A 22,078-nucleotide genomic window follows, 5' to 3' on the forward strand; every position below is an offset into this window, starting at 1 on the left:
TGTTTCAGTGGACACATCTTATCTCATCCCCTCTGGCCTTCAGACATGGAGTACAGATATCTCTTCAACATAACGGTTTTGTTTCCTTCAGACATATATCCAAAAATGGAATTCTTGTAACGTATTCTGTTTTTATTATTTTGAGGAACTTCCATACTGTTTTCCATAGTGGTTGAACCAATTTACACTTCCACCAACAGTGTATAAAGGTTTCCTTTTCTTCACATCCTCACCACCATTTGTTAGCTCATGTCTTTTTGATAATAGTCTTGCTAACAGATATGAGGTGATAACTCATTGTGGTTTTGATTTGCATTTCCTTGATAATTAATGATGTTGAGCACTTTTCATGTACCTGTTGGCCATTTGTATGTCTTCTTTGGACAAATTTCTGTTCAGGTCCTTTGCTCATTTTTTAACTGGGTTTTGTTTTTTGGTTTGGTTTTTTCCTGTAGATTTGTATGAGTTTCTTATTACTTTGAATAGTAACTCCTCATCAAAGATGTGGTTAGCAAATATTTTTGTCCATTTTTTAGCCTACCCTTCCATTTTGTTGACCGTTTCCTTTGCTTAGCGGAAGGTTTTTAGTTGTTTTATTTGTTTCAAGATATATTTTTAATTTACTTATTCTTTATGTAATTTAGACTCAGGGATCAGAGAAAATCGCTCTGAGGAATTTATAACTTTTAAAATGACCTAAAAAACCCCCCAAAGCTTCCAGACAATAGTGGTAGGGTGGTGGAGGAGGGAAGCATTACAGACAAAAGGAACAGAAAAATGTGAAAAACCTCCATGGGGAAAGATGTTCATCTGCTCAGAAAAACCAGAGTAGATGCTATGAGGCACTATCTAGGTTTCCCCTTCAGGATGGAGGCACAGGCCTGCGCCTCTAGCCTCAATCTGGCACCACTCTGAAGGGCCTTTCGAGCTCTAGAGCTCCCGTTTGGACCACCTTAGGCTTTGGTGTTAAATGTATCCCTGTTCAACTTCTGTTGCCCTACCTTTTGCTTCCTTTACTTCCTTCCGGCTCCAATAAACCTCCAAAGCATGTGTCTCTCTCTCTCCGAGTCTATTTCCAGGAAACCTGACCCAACACTGGAAAAAGTCATTTTTACCAGAGGAGGGTTAGAAAGGTTTAGAACAGTGGGAGATGTGGGTGCAGACAAGCAAAGACGGATGCAAGCCCATGCTTAATGTAACACATTTTGTTCTAAGTGGAGTAGAAGAGGCCATTTGAAGGGTTTTTTAAAGAGAGAACTTACCAAATATGATTTAAAATAATCACCCTGGACACTGCATGGTTATAAAATGGGCAAAGCTTTCTTCCTACATATGGATATGTAAAATAAAGGAATTGGCACTCCGTTCCTGTCATGATGATATTATAATTTTAACACCCTGTGGTCCTTCATACTTAGAATTCTCAGTCATTGCCTTTCTTAGAACAAGAATAAAATTATTTCATAAATGAGGTTTCAAGTTCCTTGGAAAAGGCTCAAGTTTTCTAACTCTGAATTCTCAGGAGCTATTTTTTTTTTTTAAGATTTTATTTATTTGAGAAAGAGAGCACAAGTGGGCATAGGTACAGAGGGAGAGGGAGAAGCAGCCTCCCAGCTGATGCTCAGCCCATCATGGGGCTCGATCCCACGGGATCCCCCTGGGATCATGACCTGAGCACAAGGCAGATGCTTAACCGACTGAGCCACCCAGGCGCCCCTGAATTCTCGGGAGCTATAATCACAATTCTGAAAAGATAGCAAATGCTGGATACTGAAGTTAAAATAAAAGTTGCTTTAGGCATGTGAGTGGCCAGAAAGGCATCGGCTCTCTTCAGGATGCCTCATCTGCCCTCATCATTTCTGAGAGTTCACTGCAGCTGCCTGGAGTCGGTTCCTTTGCCGAGGCAAGCATAAGGACTGAATGTATCAACACACTAAGAATAGATTTGTCTCATGAGAGCAGGCTCATATTAAGCAAGCCCCCAGAGACAGATGTTTAATGCCCGAACTTAAAGGTAGATCAGCACATTTTCTCTCCTTCAGCAAGCTATACTAAAGGCCCAAATATGACGAAGACACTCTCGGAACACGCGCTAGTCTACAAGTCAAATTACAATCAGAAATGTGTTTGGTAAGCACAGAATCAGGAAAAAAGGAAAGTCGCTGTGATCTGAAAGTGTAGAAGTATCATTCTACTGAGACAACCTGATTCATTCATATCCAAAACATGGGTTTTTCTGCTTATTAAGACCAGACAACAGGTATTTTGGTGGTTAAATAAAAATGTGCAAAATATGCTTTCCTGATGTTTCCAGATTCAAGCAGAGTCCTCATTAAAGAAATATTTTTTCTTAATTATGTTAATTACTTTAATGAGGTTTTAGTCAATTCTTGCTAGAGTAATTTCATGCCTTTAGAATGATTTTCCCCTGTCTCTGACATGACTCTGTTTATGATAATTTAATAATTTAGCTCAAGATGTTTGTATTATTTCTGTTATTTCAGGAAAGGGAAGCTTATTATTTGGGTAGAAGCTAATTGTTGTCATTTTTTACCGCTGTGTAGTGATCAAACTCTAATACTTGAGAGTGACAATTCTATTGTATAGTAAACAATATTTTTTGAAATCCTTGTGTTAGGAGCTAATATTGGGTAATGATATTAATTACTCAAATAGATGAAGAGTGAGGAAAAGAACTTCTCTCTAGAGTAGCACATTATTTATTGAACATTAATTGTCTCAATTTGTTAGTTAAGAAAGCACAGAACCACCTATGCAAAGACTTACAGATATACGTAGATTGAAAATATGGCATCCAGAAAAACTCTTGAAAATTATGCAGTTGATCCTCCTTGCTTCTAAATTCCCTTTTATCACAAGAGTGAGAATATTGATCGCTATATTCTAGTGTATATATTTTGCCAGATAATAATTATCTATTATAGTTATTCTGTTACCAAGTTGAAAATAAAGTTGAATTTCGTCTTGTAAGCTTAGACGAAATGTTTTATTCTCAACAAGGTCAATCATGAATTTGGACAAGTTAAGTATTTCAATGATAAATTTTAATTTTGGCCAGAGATTAAAGAAAAAAAAGAAGTCCCTAGTGAAAGAAAGCAGCAGGAAGAATACCAGTGGGGTGGAGTAAAAGAAATAAGGCATAAAAGACTCCAGTTGTATAATGACTGGGTGACCTGGAGTTATCTAGTATTTCTGATTGCTAGATTCTCCAATATAAAAGAAAGATAATAATATGTGCACCATCCAAACACTTGCCTATTGTGGCTAGTTGAAATAATGTAAGTGAAAATAAAGACTTCTACAAATGTTAGTGAAATGCATTACTATTATACATTTTATAATGTATATATTGTACATTATTATACTAATAAAATAAATTATGGCTAATATAATAATAGTATTCACAGTATTTTTACTCATAACAATGATAATTAAATTAGGACATCTCGATTATCACAACTCCAAACTTATTTAGTGAAACCAAAATGAAATGAAGCTAGAGTAAGTAGAAAGTAATTCTTTATTAACTCTTTCTTAATCATTAAACCAAATACTTAAAAATTAACCTTCTTGCTTCTTGATGTTTTCAAAATCAGACTATGTTGACAAGCATATTTATAATAAAAGTGAAAAATATTTGTTTCATTCTTTTTGCCATTTGTCTTGGCTTTATTTTTGTTCACTTTAAGATTAAAATTCAAGTGCAGGGTGCAACGCTGGGTCCAGCACTGATCCGACAAGTTTAGCTGCAGGAGAACGGACAGTGAAGTACTGAGAGATGGAGGGATCTTGGATTTGATTGATGGTGCTTGGTGAGAAGACAAGCTGCCGTACAAGGCTGTTGCAATACCACTGAATGAGCTCCCTGAACCTGAACAGGACAATGGTGGCACCCCAGAATCTGTTAAAGAACAAGAAATGGAGTGAACCAACTCAGCCTTATAGTAACTCCATGAGAAACTTCCCCCCATAGGATACTAACACCTGGCTCCTTTTTCATGGATGGGTATTTTAAAAATACACAGATACAAAATATTTTCTTCCAGTCTCCTATTTCAGATCTGTCAGAGATAAATCCACACTGAAAAATATACACGCACTTAATTTGTGGCAGCACAGTGCAATGTGAAAATACTCACCAGAATGAGAAACGATTGAGATTTTTCAGGCATGCAGAATATTTGGTCACTTGAACCTAAAGTTCTTCATTCACTAGCTTGTGTTTGAACGTAACTGGTTAAACATTTGGCTTTAATTCTGATTCTGCTTTAGTATCAGGGTCTAACTCTTCCCAAATACTTATATTTGTCCTGTGACACAGGTGATTGAAGATACGAGAAGGAAGGACAAAGACAGAGGAAGTCAGAAGGAAGGAGATTGTTAACTTCTCATATGCTGCCACTCTGAGGAGATTCTGAGTGGCGACGTGTAGCACCTGCAGGTATGTGGAGAACCCATTCACTGATTGCTGGGATTCCTAAGATTTCCCATGGTGTTTTCAAACTTTGGATAAATTCACAGATTAAAAGTTATCTGGCAATTAGCTCTGCTCTCCCTACAAGTTAATTTGGTGCCACCGGAAAGGACCTTTGGCCACCTGGGCCACTAGTTTTACCCGATAACAAGATTTCGATTTCTGAAAGCCCTTTCAGATATAACAGAAACACCACAAAGTCAGTATTTAGTTACACATTTGTATAGGGACTTTTATTTTGAAAAACACATTCATGAATATTTATCTCCTGGAATTATTTGCCTCTGTTAAGTGGTATCTCTTGTTTTCTTACCTACGTTGTGAACTCTGGAAAGGTGTCCTGGCTTATCTTTCTGCATCCCTCACTAAAAAACCCAAAACACTGAAAAATAAATAAATAAAATAAAATTCAAGAGCAAACGCCTGTTCATTTTTGGTCCCCCATTTTCCGCAGGCACAGGCACACTGATGTCAACTTTAATACAAATGTAGAATGGATTTGTTTTATACAGCTTTGCTGGCAAATGTAGTGGATACAAAGCCTTTCCTTCTTGGTTCACTGCTTATGTATAATGCAAATTCTGTGATAGCTCAGCAAGATATCATAAGGCATAAATGTCAGATTGATTCAATTGATAGTATTTGTAATGTTGGATTTTCTTGCATTTGAAAGCATAGATGATGGGATGTTCGAAACATGGCTGAGTCAAGCAATCTTCCATAGACATGGTTCCATCAACATTGCTACGTGATTATTCCTCTAGTGTCACCTCACATAACCACCCCCAAAATAAGCTTTCCAAACACATTTCATCCTGGCACTCTGCTGTTTAAGGAGCTACAATTGATCTATACTGCTTACCACTTCAAGTTACGAATCCATATTCCTTTTATTTATTGAGTCAACAAATACTTACTGAGCTCCTACTATAGGATGAAACCATTCTAGGGACTAGAAATACGGTGGTGAACAACACAGAAATGCTCAACAGCCTTGCATCCTATTTACCTGATTCTCTAGATTCTATACCTAGGATACCTAGCTCAAGTCTGGTATAGTTATGCCACTGAGTCTTTGTATATCCTGACTGCTCTCCACTTACAAAATGTAGATTTTTTTCAGTTCCCTGACTTTCAACTTTTTTTTTTAATGCAGGTTTATTGAGGTTAAAGGGAAGGAAAAAATTCTTCTATGACCCTTGAAATTCTTCCGGCTGGACTAATAATTAAATTTATATGAAGCAGATTAACATGAGGAAAACAACAACAACAACAACAACAACAACAACAAGGTTTTATTACGTGAGCACAGGGACCAAATAATGAAATTGAGAACTAAAGGAATTACCAAAGCAGACAGTTTCTATACTTTTTAGATAAAGAGACAATAAATCTGTAAAGAATTGACAGGGCAAAGAAAACGCAACTTTGTGGGCTTCAATTAACAAGAAATTCTAAACAGAATTTGGGCTGGAGTGGTAAATTAGTAAAAAAAAGGTGTTGTTTATACAGCCTTCTAGGTCCTGAGTTTCCTATCTCTGGTGATAAAGATGTTTCTGTACCTCATTGTCCAGGAAAAGTACCTTTCACAAATGGAGATTATTCCCTGCTTTCAGCGGGATTGAGGGCATTCTGAGTGTCTTTCTTGCACAGGCTGTCTCTTAAGTAACTTTTATTTAAATAATCAATATGCCAAGGTGGCACGTTTTGGGGGACACTTGGTGCAGCACATTTTAGCCTTTGTCCCCTACGAGGTGCAATTGGCAAAATTGTAAGATATTTAATATGTACATCATGATTATTTAATATATGCACATATTGTGAAAGGAATCTCTCCATTAAGTTAATTAAACATCCATCACTTCATGTATTTATGTTTGTGTTTGTGCGAGAGAATACTTAAGGCTACTGTCTTAGCAAATTTCCATTTTACAATATAGTGTTATCAACTATAGTCAGCGTGTTATGCATTAGTTCAAACTTCAGTCATTTCATAGCTGAAAGTGCACCCTTTTCCCAATCTCTCCCTATTTTCCTCACCGTCCCTCAGCCCTTGGCAACCACTTTCTACTCTGTTTCTTTGAATTTGATTTTTTTTTTTTTTAGATTCCAGATATAAGTGATACCATGAAGTATTTGTCTTTCTGTGTCTGGCTTATTTCACTTAGCTTAAGGCCCGCAAGCTGCATCCATGTTGTTGCAAACAGGAGGACGTCTTCCTTTCACGAGGCTGAATGATATCTCATAGGAAGCTGGGTTTTGTTGTTGTTAATCTTAGTTTTTGTTTGCTCGTTTTTAGTAAAGACTGAAAATCAGATTCACTGGCTCATATCCTAAATTCTCGTATGTAGACTAGTGAGAATGTGCCTCAGCTTTGTTAAAGCACACGTGAACTTGGTTATGATGTCCCATTTATCTCACAAAAATTGCCCAGTGAGCAGTTCTTCCGTTTTAATCTATATGCATGCAGATTTTTGTTTTTAAAATAGGGTATGTAAATGTGTAAATATTCTTAATAAGGACTAGAGGAAACAATTTCTTTCTCAGAGTTTTGAATATGCCACTTGGCATTTAGAAAAAAACAACAAGCAATTGTTTTGAAAAATGAAGTTCTGACCTAGTTCTGATATTTATGTTTTAGGAAAATTATTGAAGTATATTTCCACACAAAAATGAACATTTGCATCTAGGCAACTTCAAAATACCCTCGAATTCTAATGATAAAGTGAATTTTAAAATAGTTCTGGTGAATTCTGAATATAGCGCTATATTGAAAAAAAACACATTTTCCAGTGTGATTAATGACCATTTTATAATCTTCATTGCATTTCTTTCTTTATGAGTAACATCTATTTCAAAATATGGCATAACTGGAACTTTCCTGTTGAATTGAGTCACTAGCCAGATATAAGCTACAAAAGAAAAAAGAGGCAAGAAAATAAAGAATGTTGTGGAGTTAATTTCCCATAGAATTCTTTATCGGTTGAAGATTGCCAGCCTAAAAGACATACTAACTTTCCTAATGCTATGGTTCAAGGGTTTTATTCCATCGTGCTTTTAAAAACTTTCCTTGGAGCATTTATAGTACATTCCATCTTCAAAATAGTTTAAAACTGTCAACTAGCTAGTCCTCACAACACCCCTTTGAGGCAGGTAACCATTATTATTCCCATTTTGCACTTGGGAAAAAAGGGTAAAACGGTTAAAAAAGAATAGTGACTCAGCCAGAGCCCTGAAGCTGAATTCCAGCCTATTAGACAGACCTAACCTCAATCAAAGTTTTCTTTTAATAGCTACCCTTATAATCATGTAGGTTTAGTTAATTCAAATACTCACTAAATAGCAGTTGAGCAGCAATTTGATACAACACTTAATTTCTGGATAAATTTGATTTTACATCCATAAAGTAATTATAAAGTAATACACACAGGTGTGTTTGTGCAGAAGCACAGAGACATGCATGTGTGTGTGTGTGTGCATGTGTGTGTGTGCGCACGCGTGTGCGCGCACGTCTGTGCATGTGTGTACGTGTGTGCATGTGTGTGTGCCCGCGCGTGTATGTGTGTGTATGTGTGTGCGCGCACGCGTCTGTGCGCACGTGTGTGTACATGTGTGTGCATGTGTGAGTGCTCGTGCGTGTATGTGTGCATGTGTGTGTGCATGTGCATGTGTGCGTGTGTGTGCATGTGCGCGCGCACGTGTGTGCATGTGTGTACGTGTGTGCATGTGTGTGCTCACGCGCGTGTGTGCATGTGTGTGCGTGTGCATGTGCGTGTGTGTGCATGTGCGTGTGCATGTGTGTGTGTGTGCGTGTGTGTGTGTGTGTGTCTGGAAGATGGTTGTGATGCAAAACGCAGACAAATGATCATTCGCAGCAATATGTTTTAAGGTACATAAGCAGGATGAAATAATTCAAGAAAGAGATGCCTTCTACCTAAAAATAGCCAGTGAAATTCTCAATGAGCTGGTGCCATTAGGATTCCTCATATTTTGTAAAAATCTTCACCTTTTATCTGCAGTCCTACAATTCTAGATGCCTAAATCACTTCTCCTAACTATTCCATCTGCTTCTAAAGTCAATACCCTCTCAATTCTTCCTATAAATCTGCCAAACAATTTTCTGACATCCAAATTTGGTTATATAGTTTTCCTTGTTTAAAATTCTTCAAAGGCCCTTCAACACACAATCTTTGTGAAAGACATATTCTTAAGTAGCCTTGGTGATATTTGTTATCAGTCAAATTCAGAAAAATGGGCTTTGAAGGATAAAATCTAACTTATTTTTATTGAAGCCGACTCTCCCTATTCTTTTTCTGTATCTCCAGGTTCACTTGTCCTTGCCCACCTACCATAACAGCAAAGGTGCTTTTGCACTAAGTGTTACACACCTTTATGATTCACTGGCCATAATCTACCAAAATCATTTGTTTATGAGTTCATTTCCCTACTAAGCTGTCAGCCATAGAATATAGTACTATCCTTTCAAATAGCAACTTAATAAGTACTTATTTATTGTTATTAAAAGAATGAATGACCCAGTTAAATATAGCAGTACTGTGCACTCAAAAGTGTAAGGAATGTCTCAAGTAAATGTCCTTAGAGATGACAAGTTCATGACATAATTACAAAACAGCACATAATTCTGTTTGGTAGGAGCCAAGTAAAGAATAAGGATGGGCAAGAGGGGTTATTTGAGGTCAAATCACAGAGAATTTTGCATAGTAATATCTGTACCCAGTTTCCCACTTTTCCTATCACTCACTCTCTTTTTTACTTTGGTCTAAGCATTCTCTACCCCATTTTTTGAATTCAATAAAACATCTGTTATTCCTTCTAATTCAATCTGTCTGTACAGATCAGGTCATTCTGTTATTGTCACAAAATTACTTCTTAACAGATATCTATTAACTGATTCTCATTAATTTATCCCATATACACAGACTACTAGACTAATCTCCCCACAGTACATCTGTTATCTTATCGTTCTTTGCTCTAAAGAACCCTAATGATTCTCTATTATCTGCACAATACAAGCTGGGTAAATTGATTTCTACTTTTTCTTTTCCTTTATCTACATTTGTCTGAATAAAAATGAACTGCAAAAAATTATTGAACTGGGAGAAATATAATAGAGTAATATCTTAAAAGAGTGATTATTTATCCTTAAGGTATATTTATTCCTATGTCAAACTAGTTGAAGACATATCGTGAAGAGGGCAAAATTTTTAAAGAAAAAAAATATTACAAACCCAAGGTTTGAAAGGTTTATTAAGAGAATAAATAACTTCTAAAACTACTTTGGGATTAAGGCTCATTATTAGGTCTTTTCCTTCTTGGCACAAGTAATATGAGTGTTTTCAGTTAACCTATTTTACTACTTTAAATTTAAGAACACCAATTATGAAGATAGTTTTTCTACCTATAAAATCTTTAATAGCTGTTAATCACTTCCTATTCCCTTATATGTAATGAAATTTCTTTTTTCTTTTGCTGCTATCAACATTTTATCTTTGTCATTCCGCAGTTTGAATGTAATTGTCATGATGCGGATCACTGAGTCCTACCTGGAAGTGTTTGAGATGCTTGGATCTGTAGATCAATTTTTTCCTCCACTTTAAAATGAACTTTTAATTTTAGACCAGTTTTACATTGAAAAAGGTATTAGGAAGAGAGTACAGAGAATTCTCAAATAGCACTATAGGGGCCAAGGACAGGCCGCTCCAAAATGTACCACCTTGACATATCGATTATTTTAATAAAAGTTACTTAAGAAACCATCAATGCAAAAACACTCAGACCTTCCTCTGTCCCTGTGAAAGCAGGAAATAAATCTCTCATATGAAAAATACCCCCCATGTCCTAATAAGTAAAAATGGATCCTTATCACCAGAGATAGAAACTTAAAAGCTGAGAAAGGTGTAGAAATAAAACGTTGTGTTTTTTCTACCTCAGCTGAAATTCTGCCTAGAATTCCCTACTAATTAAAGCTCCCAAACACCTATTTTCTTTATCCTGTCAATTTCTCACAAATTTATTGTCTCGTTGCCAAACACGGTAAGAAATCCTGCCTTGCTCGTTTTTCTGGGTCTCAATTTCATTATTGAGCCTCTGTGTGCACATAGAAAAACATCGGGGTTTTTTCTTCTATTAATTTGTCTCATTTAAATGTAATTATTAGTCCAGTTGGAAGACCTTGAAGGACAGAGGAAGAATTTTTCTTTTCCTACAGCCCACAGTTTCCCTTATTATTAACATCTTATATGGTGCATTTGTCACAATTAATGAACCAATATTGACACATTATTATTAACTGAAGTCCAAAATTTATTCAGATTTCCTCAGTTTTTCTTTAACGTTCTTTGGTTATCTCCTATTTAAGATACTATATTACTTTTAGCAGTTATGTCTCCTTCAGACTTTTTTGTTTTGACAATTTCTTAGGCTTTTCTTGTTTTTGATGACTGGCATTTTCAAGAGTTACTGATCAGATATTTTGTAAAATGTCCTTCAGATGAGATTTGTCTGATGCTTTTCCCATGATTAGACTGGAATAATACAGCTTGTGGAGAAAGAGTACGGAGATAAATTACCATTCTTATCAAATTGTATTAAGGGTATAAATTATCAATGTCATTTGTCACTGTTGATATTAACCTTGATCACCTGGGTTTAGGTAATGTTTGCAAAGTTTCTCCACTGTGAAGTTAATCTCCCCCCCTCCCTTTGTGTGCCTTGGAAGAACATCGCTACAGGTAGCCTACACTTAAGGCAGGAGGAATTATTTGCCACCTCCTTGTGGGTCGGAGAGTTTACAGAAATTCTTTGGAATAATGTGCTTTCAAAATCAAATTCAGGAAGTCTTTAGCCATTGTTTATTCAAATAGTTTCTTCAGTGCCTTTCTTTTTTCTGTCCTTCTAGGCTCCCGTTACATCTGTGTCATAATGCTTACAATTGTTACATGGGTCACTGAAGCTTTGTTGATTTTACTTCAATCTCTTTTCTCTGTTTTATGAATTGACTAATTTCTATTGATCACTCCACAAGTGCACTGATTTTTCTTCTGCAGTATCATGTCTACTGCTGAATCAATCTTCTGAATTTTTCATTTTTGTTTTTGTGCTTTTTAACTCCAGAATTCCTATTTGGTTTTTTTAGCAGTTTTTTTTTTTTTCTCTGTTGAAATTTCCTATTTGTGGAGTTATTATTATAACTTGCTTTAACTCTTTGAAGGTATTTGTAATAACTTCTTTGAGGTCCTTGACAACCAAATCCAACATCCGTGTTGGCATAGTCAGTTTCTATTGGCTGCATTTATTCTTGAGTATGGGTCACATTTTTGTGTTTCTTTGCACGTCTTAAACTTTTTAATTGAAAACTGGAACTCTTAGATACTATAATGCATATAATATATCTGTATTCTGGGTTTTGTTGTTGTCGTTGTTGTTCTTTCTTACTTGTTTTGTTTTAACCTAGACTGGAGCTGCAGACTGTGTCCTCCTTATGGTGGATAGTTGCTGATGTCTCTGCTTAGCGTTTTCTTTTCTTCTTCTTCTTTATATTATTATTGCCCTTTAGCCTGGATTGCTAGTGGTTGCATAGATTAGTGGTCAGTGGTTTGTGCAGAGCTTATGTTCAAACATTTTCATCTCTTCTGTGGCTCTCATTTCCAGAAACTTCCTGCTATTTTTTTGTCTGCCTACCCCAACTGGAACTGCTTACCCTGACTGGGACTTTTATCTTAGGACAACAAGGCTGCGTTTTTTTTTTTTTTTTTCTCATTCTAATTTTCTACCAAGTTTGTCCCTTGTACCTGATAGCACCGCAAGGTTTTGTGTCCCACCACAAATCAGTTGCCTTCTTCTAGAAGCAAAGGTTCTGCTCTCTTCCATCTTTTATCCCCGCCCCTGTAACCTCCACCTTTGTGATCTAACCAATCTGAAGGCATTGGTGGGAGGAACTTCGCACAAGTTGGCATACAGTGCTGATCTTACCCAAAGCTCTAATAGTTTTCCAAGAATATACTCTATTCTATTTGTTATCTGCCTTTAGTAATTTACAAAATCTGAAAGGACGGTTTTTGACAATTTCATTCAGTTTTGTACTGTCTGTGTATGTATATATCTAAGGACTCACCAACTTCTTCACACTTTCTTTTTTTTTTTTTTTTTGTCAGAGAAAGAGAATGCAAGCACAAACAGGGGGAGCAGCAGGCAGAGGGAGAAGTAAGCTCCCTGCTGAACAGGGAGCCCAGGGTAGGACTTGATCTCAGGACCCTGGGACCATGACTGGAGCTGAAGGCAGGCATGTAACTGACTGAGTCACCCAAGCATCCTTCGCACTGTCTTAATGGAAGTACTTCTCCAGTACTCAAACCAGAGGTTACTGCTCATAGGACTACTGCTCCTTCAAGTGACTCCTTTTCAGGGATTAAAAAGATATTTTATTTTGCCCAGTGAAGGAAACCGTCAACAAAAGGACAAAGCAACATACTGAATGGGAGAAGATATTTGTAAATGATGCATCCAATAAGGGGTTAATGTCCAAAATATATAAAGAATTTATATGACTCAATACCAAAAAATATCAAATAATCCAATTAAAATGTGCAGAGGACCTGAATAAACGTTTTTCCGAAGAAGACATACAAATGGCCAACAGATAAATGAAAAGATACTCAATATCACTAATTACAGGGAAATATGAATCAAAACCACAAAGAGATAGCACCTCACACCTGTCAGAATGGCTAAAATAAAAAACACAAGAAATAACAAGTTTTAGCAAGGATGTGGACATTAAGGAACTCTTATGCACTGCTGGTAGGGATGCAAACTGGTGTAGTCGCTGTGGAAAACAGTATAGAGGTTCCTCAAAAAGTCATAAATAGAGTTACAGTAGGATCCAGTAATGGAAGTACTGGGTATTTACCCAAAGAAAATTTTTAAAAATTAAAAAAAAAAGAGGGGCACCTGGGTGGCTCAGTCGTTGTCTGCCTTCAGTTCAGGGCGTGATCCCAGGGTCCTGGGATCGAGCCCCACATCAGGCTCCTCTGCTGGGAGCCTGCTTCTCCCTCTCCCACTCCCCCTGCTTGTGTTCCCTCTCTCGCTGTATCTCTCTGTCAAATAAATAAATAAAATCTTTAAAAAATAAATAGAAAGAAAGAAAGAAAGAAAGAAAGAAAGAAAGAAAGAAAGAAACTAGTTAAATACTGCCAAAGTGAATGGTGTGTAAACATAAACAATAGCAATGTGGATGGGCAGGAAGAGAGATGGATAAAAGAAAAAAAAGATATTTTTATGAATATTTTATCTTCAGAATCTGTTGTGCTGGACACTAAAAATTATTTTCTTAGAACTAATAAAACTCAGAATTAATAAAACTAATAAGTATATCTCTAGCACAAAAATGTTTAGGGGTAGGTAAGAACATGAGAAAAGGAAAAAATTCAAATTATGTATTTCTAAGTGACAGGATAGAGTGACTTTAACATTAGACTTTTTCATTTATAAATTTTTCCTAGAGCAATGGCACTTAAACAGTACAAGCAACCCCAAATTTCACCTTTTTTATACATTTTTAGTTTCTGGACATAAAGCAATTTTACAGAATATAATAAAAAGCTTTAGCAAAAATGTTACTAGCCTTATATGTAGTCTTTTAGCATTTTATATGAATGCATTTTAGATTATATACCAATATTCTATTAAATGTTCCATTGGGGTGCCTGGGTGGCTCAGTTGGTTAAGCAGCTGCCTTCGGCTCAAGTCATGATCTCAGGTCCTGGGATGGAGCCCCATGTCAGGCTCCCTGCTCAGCAGAGAGCCTGCTTCTCCCTCTCCCTCTGTCTGCCACTTTGCCTACTTGTGCTCTCTCTCTCTCCATCAAATAAATAAATAAAATCTTTAAAATAATAAATAAATAAATATTCCATAAGCTTCCAATAATTAATTATGTATTTATTTATTGGGTAGTATGTCTCATATTTTTTAATATAATTATGTCAGCAATGAAATGTCCCTTGATAAGCAAATGTAGAGATATGTATGAAGACATCTGATTTGTATCAGTATATGGAAGAAAAATATTTAGTACTCCACAAATTTTATGTTAAATTAATAACCAATATCAACTTCAAAACTAATAACCAAATTAACAGCTGTTTTTTAATCAGAAATTTAAAAATTACAACTACTTAAACACCACACTGTTAGTACTCTCAAAACAAAGCAAAATACTCTTCATGAAAACTGTATAGCTTTAAACTTTTTGTGTTTGTGGAGTAGGAATTTTAATGCTTTTCTTTGTACCCTGACTTAGAGATTTTGCTGAATTTTTTATATGAACTAAATTAAATATAAGGACATTTAAATTGTTATTCCTCAATTAGATTGTTATGATGAAAAATTTCTTGTTTTAGTCAATACCAGAATCTAAGAGAAGATATTTTACGTGGAAAAATAATAGGGTAAATCATTTACAATGTTTCATTGATGCTAAAATTAGTATTTTTCCTACTTTAAAATCAAAAGAGGTTTTACAAGTGTCTTAAAATTATAATTAGTGGCCCCAGTATCCTTAAAGTGCTCTGTGATCCATTTTTCTCTGTAGGCCAGACCTTATAGTGGAAACATTAGTCACTCAATTGGAAAACCTAAATGCAGTGGGAGTAGGTGCATCTCAGAATGGCAGGGGCCCAGTGGAGACACTCAATCATCAAAGGCCAGGTGGGCATGGTTACTGTACTGGGAAACAAAGTCAAAGCAACAGTCACTACTCTGACACGTGCAGACATATGGCTTGGGCTAGTTAATCATATTGTTCCTAGAAGTAAAATAGATAGGAAGCCTGCTAAATTCTCACTTATCTGTATAAGCAGAAAAGTTCTAGGTCAAATGAACAAAAGTCCAACTTGAATCATAAAAACAGAGTCATGGCCCCTCAAACAGTTCTCAAACTTGAACCAGTTTACAGATCCAGACCCCTTGTATGATGTGGAGACCAGGTACCCTAGAGGAAGGACCCCAGTATACTACAGAAAATAGAAACCATTAATCTTTCTTCCAGCTTTCCTCCAAAGATCTATGACCTTGGACCAGGGTAACTGTACACCAGGCAAAAAGGAAATAATTTTACCTTTAGGGGACTACTGGACATTGGCTCTGATCTGACACTGATTCCAGGAGACCCAGCGTCACTGTGGACCTCCAATCAGGGTACGAGCTTATGTGTCATGTGATTAATGGAGTTTTAGCTCAGGTCTATCTCACAGTGGACTTAGTGGGTCTCTGAACCCATTCTGTGGTTAGTTTCTCAGTTCTAGAGTGCATAATTGGCACAGACATATTTAGCAGCTGGCAGAATTCCTACATTGGTTCCCTGACCTATGGAGGGAAGGCTATTATAATGGAAAAGGCCAGATAGAGCCATTATAACTACCTCTACCTAGGGAAATAATAAATCAAAAGCAGCACCATCTCCCTGATGGGATTGTAGCTGTTAGTGCCACCATTAAATCCTCGAAAATTGCAGGGGTGGTGATTCTCACCACATTCCTATTCAGCTCACTTATTTGGCCTGTGCAGAAGACAGATGGATCCTAGAGAATGACAGTAGACTATCATAAGCTTAGCCAGGTGGTGACTCCACTTGCAGCTGCTATACCAGATGTGGCTTCATTGATTGAGCAAATTAATACATCCCTTGGTGCCTGGGTATGTAGTTATTGATCTGTTATTTTTTCTCCATACCTGTCCATAAAGTCTACCAGAAGCAGTTTGCTTGCAGTTGGCAAGCCCAGTAATTTATCTTCACTCTACGACTTCAGGGATATATCAACCCTTGACTCCTATGTCATAATTTCATTTGGGGGATTTTGATTGTTTTTCTCTTCTGTAAAATATCACATCGGTCCATTACATTGGTGACATTATGCTGATTTGACCTAATAAGGGAGAAGCAGCAACTACTCTACTCTCATTGGTAAGAAATTTGCATGTCAGAAGGCGGGATATAAATACAACTAAAATTCAGGGGCCTTCTAACGCGGTGAAATTTCTAGGGGTCTTGTGGTGTGGGGCATGTTGGAGCTATCCTTTCTAACATGAAGGAAAATTTGTTGCATCAAATCCTTGGACAACCAAGAAAGAGGCAGCACGATATCTAGTAGGCTTCTTGGATTTTGGAGCCAACCTATTACTCATTTAGGTGAGTTACCCCAGCTTATCTACAAAGCACCCTGAAAAGCTGCTAGAAGGTGTGCAAAGAAGAGATGGCTCTGTCACAGGTTCACCTGCTTTGCGTGGTGCTCTGTCACCTGGGCCATATGATCCAGCAGACCCAATGATGCTTGAAGTATCAGTGACAGACAGAGATGCTACTTGGAGCCTTTGGGAGGTCCCTACAGGAGAATTTTAGAACCAGGCCTGCCATCATCTGCAGATAAATACTCTTTTCTTGAGAAACAGCTCTTGGCCTCTACCAGGCTTTGGTAGAGACTGAATGCATGACTATACACCACCAAGTTACTATGAGACCTGAGCTACTCATCATCAACTGGGTATTATCTGACTCACAGGCCATAAAGTTGGGTGTGCATATTAAGACTCTATGATCAAAATGAAATGATACATGCATAATCAGGTTGAGTGGGCTCTGAAGACATGAGCAGGTAACATGAAAAATTGGCCCAATTTCCCAGAGTCCCCACTCCTGTTACATTTCTTTCTTATCCCCAGCCTGTACTTATGGCCTCATGGAGTATGATCAGATCAGACAAGACTTAGATCTGATTTAAAGATGGTTCTGCATGATATACAAACACCACCTGAAAATGGACAGCTACTGCACAACAGCCACTTTCTGAAACAATCTAGGTAAGACAATGGTAAAGGAAAATCCTCCCATTGAACAGAACTTCGGGCTGTGCCCATGTTGTTCACTATACTTGGAAGGAGAAATGGCCAAATATGCCATTAAATATCAGTTCGTGGGTTGTGGCCAATGGGTTAGCTGGAAAGTCGGGGAATTGGAAAGAATATGAAAATCGATGACAAAGAAATCTGGGGAAGAGGTATGTGAATTGACTTCTCAGAGTGGACAAAAAAAATGTTAAGCTGTGTGAGCTCCATTTGAGTGCTCACAAAAGGGTGACCTCAGCAGGGGAGGATTTTAATAATCTGTTCAATGGAATGATCTGCCCTGTGAATACCAGTCTCTTTTCCCAGTCACTCCTGTTATCATTCAGTGGGCTCACGAAAAAATGGCGATGGTGGCAGGGATGAAGGTTATGCCTGGGCTCAGCAATATGGACTCTTCCACTCACCGAGTGTGATTTGGCCCCTGAAATAATACCATTTCCTGGAGTGATTGGCCAACTACGTGGTAACAAGTTGATTACATTGGGATAGACATTTACTCTGGATATGGGTTTGCTTTCCCTGCATTCAACGCTTCTATCAAAACTGCCATCTGTGAACTTAACAGAATGCCTTATCCCCATTATAATATTCCACACAACATTACTCTGATCAAGAATTCACTTTATAGCAAATTAAATGCAACCATGGAACTGTGCTCATGGAATTCACAGGTCTTACCATGTTCCCCACCATTCTGAAGCAGCTGGATTGATAGAAAGGTGAAATGACCTTCTAAAGACTCAGTTACAGCACCAGCTACCTAGGTGGTAATGCCTCACAGGGCTAAAGCAAGTTTCTCCAGAAGGCTTATGTGCTCAGACTCAGCATCCATTATATGGAGCTATTTCTCTGATAGCCATGATTTATAGACCCAGGGATTGAGGGCTGGAAATGGGAGTAGCACCACTTGCTATTACTCCTAGTTATCCACTGAAATAATCATATGTTTGATTTGATATGTTTGATTATCCAACTATTCCTTCTGGATGTGTTAGGCAACCTATAATATATATATATATACATATATATATATATACATATATATATATACACACACATACACATATATGTATAAATAATATATATTAAAATATATGAATATATAAATAAATATAAAAATATATAAATATATAAATAAGAATATTTATATAAATAAATATATATATAGTTAGCGATGGTTAAAAAATCACACATGAATTAAGAAAGCATATCACTAAAGGTGTTGAATAAAAGATACTAAACTTGAAGCAGAGTGACTAGAATAGAGTATTTCTGATTTTTTTAAACATTTATTTATTTACTAGAGAGAGAGCACGAGCGGGAGGGTCAGAGGGAAAGGGATTGAGAATCTCAGGCTGAGCACGGAGTCCGTCGTGGGGGGATGGATCTCATGACCCTGAAATCACGACCTGAGCCGAAACCAAGAGTCGGACACTCAACTTACTGTGCCACCCAGGCGCCCCAAGTATTTCTGATTTTTAGATCTCCACCTTTTCTATTACAACAGGCTATCTTCTATTAAAAAAATGCATCCAATCATACAATAAAAATTTATACATGGTTAATTGGAAGAAAATAGCTACTCTATGGTAATAGCCATAGTAGTTGATTCTCTAGGTAGTTGATTCTCTTAGTTGGTTCTCTATATACCCCTTCCATCCCAAATGATATTCTAAGTCATTCATGGTGATCTTTCCCTTTCATTTTGCTACTACCTGGCTTAGGAATATCAATGTAAACCATTTCTTGACAATCAAAGTGGAAACAAAGTACCCTGGTTGTCTTCTGGGAAAATTTTCTTTACTCCAAAATAAAAAACACAAGAAAAAGAAAAACATGCTCTTTTTCCACCTGAAAATCATTAAGGCCTACGTAATGCCTCTCTGATCAACAAGTTAAAGGAGTAGGCTTAACAAAATGCAAAAGCAAACAATAAAGATTTCTATCTTAATTGAGAAATGGAGTTTATATACCTTTGATAACATTACTAGTTTGATTAAATGAGCTTTGGATCACAGTCATAACCCTGGACTTCTTGTCAAGGGATAAAATAGATTATTATTATATTTTAAGCCAACTTGATTCATGGCTTTGCTCACTTACAAGTGAAATTATGTAAACTTATATAATTATTTTGATATATATCTATTTGTGTATATTTTGCTCTGTCCCATACAGTATAAGACTATGTATAGTTCACTCTATACCAAAAATAAAGACTGAGGAAATTAAATATAAAAATATGCTTGCAAATTCTACACATTGGAAAAGTACATTTTCAATTGAGCTCCACATTTTTATTTTGTCCTCTTGGCATACATAGATGAATAGGTCAGATTTAAAAAAATAAGTCACTGGAAATCGTGACTGCCAGAAAAAAAGTAGGTTGTTTTAGGTCATGTACAAGTAATTCACTGGCAAAGAATCAAGACAATTGGGCTCTTTTAAGGCTATAATTATCTCATATTAGTATTACAAATATTTTGATAAAAATAAGCATTAAGTGCCTGTAAAGTATCTGAACACATTACATGTCAAATTTTTAAAAAGGTAATTTTAACAAAATGTACTCCAGGCCGTATCAAAATTGTTACAATCATTTAGTACAGTTGTCACTTAGACAACTCAAAAGCCTACAGAACCAAGTATATATACCAATGAAGTTGGCTGGGTGATGACAGAGATTTTAGAGAATGCAAGGCCCATTTGAAAGGATCATCTTCTATGTAGTTTAAGTAGAGATTCCAGTTTTCCCGAAGACTTCCTCTATACTGTTACTTTGGTAGCCTCCAGTTAGTCACACTTTCTATTATTCATGTTATTGTGAAATCACCATCCATAATACTCTGGAATTGCCATGGGAGTAACTTTGCCCAATGGGATATTCTAAGTGTATCACAAGCAGAGTATTGATAACTAACAAATTCTTGTACCTAGGGGCAATCCTCTTACAATGTTTCCTTTTGGAAACCCACCACCATGATGTGAAGCAGCCCCAACAGCCAAGTGGAGAGGTCCACACGCAGAAACCAAGACACCCAGTCAATAGCCCCCAGCTGAGCTCCCAATCTTACCTCTAGACTTGGCCTCTCAACCTGTACCACCTATGAGAATAACCACCTATTCAACCACAGAATTATCAGATATAATAAATTGTTCTAATTCACTAAACTTTGGGGTGGTTTATTACACAAAAAGATGTAATTGGGACACTCCTTAGTTCAGATTTTATGTGACCTCTTAATTTAAAAAATACTTTATTTTCATAATATGAATGATAGGCAGGATAAATATAGAATTTATAATTTCTAATCTAGTTCAAACTTCCCATTTCCTAAAGAAAGTGTTGTCCTAGAGGTCAAGTGGTAGGTTCTCAAAATTAGTGGCAGAACTAGGTTATACTATTAGTCTCAACAAATATGTGAGTGCCTAGTGCAGGTTTGATCCTATATTTAGACTAGATGGATTCACAGCTCAGTCTTCCAAGAAAGTCTGGTAAAGTTAAAAAATATGTAAACAACTATTGTACACTATATGTACCATGCGAAATCATTTTCAGTATTCTTCCCATTATCCAATTCTACCCACTTAAGAGAATGGGTTTCTCAGCTTGTCGTGTGAAAGTCAGGAGAAGAAAGATGGCTGGTGAGATGCTGGAGTCAGGCCTAGAGCAGCAGAAGGATGATTTATTTAAGTTGTTTTATGTAAGATTTAAAAAAACGCATGATTCAAAACTTAAAATCCATCCCTTCCACGTCATGAGGTGTACCATATTTGTGTTCCTTCAATACTGAAAAGAACTTCTATATGTGTACAGCGTTTTAAAGGAAAAAAAAATTCCCTTCAGAATACCAATTCTAAAGCATCCCCTCGCATCTTACCATATGTACATTTCATTTTCAGCATCCTTCTTGTCAACTAAATGTAAATAATTCTAGTCTTCTCCCCCTCACTGGATAGGGAGCAGGGGCTTAGAATAGTCTGACAGTCAGCAAAAACCGTTATAAAAGCTTCTGTTACGAGACACGAGAGGAGATTAAAGCACAGCCCGTCAGCCTGCAGAAAAAGAGCATGTTGCTCATGGCTGGTTATTCTCTTTTCAGAGCGCTGCACTTGGCAGCAAGATCAGTAGAAGTAAATGGCCGAGGCATGGGGCTGGCGGGGACGCAGCAGCCCCCGCGGAGAGGCTGTCTGCACAGGACAGAGCCGCACCGCGGGGTCCGGGGGCTTCTGCTCACGCCGGCTTCGCTGGAGAAACTGATCAAGTGGCGAGAATCAAGTTTACGCTTCCTCAAGACCGGTGCTTGGTTGCTCAGAGCATAAAGGGGGTGATTACGGGCAGGATACTTAATAAAATGTTTAAAGATGTGTATCTGAGGACAAATAACATGAGAAAGGGGAAAAACGCTTTCATAGACCAAAAACACCATTCGATTTTTATTACAGAAACTGATTACAGAGTGATGAGAGATAATGTCCTCCCCCCATCACGAGCTGATGTATGGTGATCACTAGGTCTTTTATTCTTTGCTTTACTTATTGTCTGAGATATTTTTAGTATTTATTCCTAATTTTTTCATATTTGTTACTTTTTTTTTTCAATTAAGCTTGTTTGGAATAGGCTACATATACATATTTAGATGCGATATAATTTAAAAAATTGTT

General features: G+C 36.9%; 2 pseudogenes; both read left to right on the forward strand.

Annotated features, from left to right (window-relative positions):
• Nucleotides 1-2,065: 2,065 nt before the first annotated feature.
• Nucleotides 2,066-4,002, forward strand: LOC113253637 (anaphase-promoting complex subunit 13-like; annotated as a pseudogene).
• Nucleotides 4,003-10,038: 6,036 nt separating this feature from the next.
• LOC125282042 (uncharacterized) lies at nt 10,039-18,352 on the forward strand (annotated as a pseudogene).
• Nucleotides 18,353-22,078: the final 3,726 nt, after the last annotated feature.

The sequence above is a fragment of the Ursus arctos genome, unplaced genomic scaffold, assembly GCF_023065955.2.
Source record: "Ursus arctos isolate Adak ecotype North America unplaced genomic scaffold, UrsArc2.0 scaffold_20, whole genome shotgun sequence".
Taxonomy (NCBI): Eukaryota; Metazoa; Chordata; class Mammalia; order Carnivora; family Ursidae; genus Ursus; species Ursus arctos.